The sequence below is a fragment of the Haliaeetus leucocephalus genome, unplaced genomic scaffold, assembly GCF_000737465.1.
Source record: "Haliaeetus leucocephalus isolate CR32 unplaced genomic scaffold, Haliaeetus_leucocephalus-4.0 Scaffold142, whole genome shotgun sequence".
Taxonomy (NCBI): Eukaryota; Metazoa; Chordata; class Aves; order Accipitriformes; family Accipitridae; genus Haliaeetus; species Haliaeetus leucocephalus.
Window position 1 is genome coordinate 100,026 of NW_010972578.1, and position 234 is coordinate 100,259.

A 234-nucleotide genomic window follows, 5' to 3' on the forward strand; every position below is an offset into this window, starting at 1 on the left:
CGTGGGGGCCGGGGGGCCGGGGCCCCCCGCCGCGGGGAGCCCTCCCTGCCCACAGCCCTGCGGGGCGGGAGCCGCGCTGCCGCCAAGCAGCCGTAACTGTTGCAAAACCGTACCGCTCCCCGCGCGACCTGCCGCAAAGCGAGGAAACGCACCTCCTCCTCCCCGTCCGCTCAGGCGAACTCGGCTCCGTGGCCGCCTCCGTGGGCGGGGCGGGAAGGCGGGGCGCAGCCGGCG

The 234-nt window shown here is 78.2% G+C and overlaps 1 protein-coding gene across 1 annotated transcript in view; it reads left to right on the forward strand.

The window, feature by feature from the left end:
• Window positions 1-234, forward strand: part of NOL6 (nucleolar protein 6 (RNA-associated)) — a 33,114-nt gene that overhangs the window by 3,108 nt on the left and 29,772 nt on the right. The window lies entirely within an intron of this gene.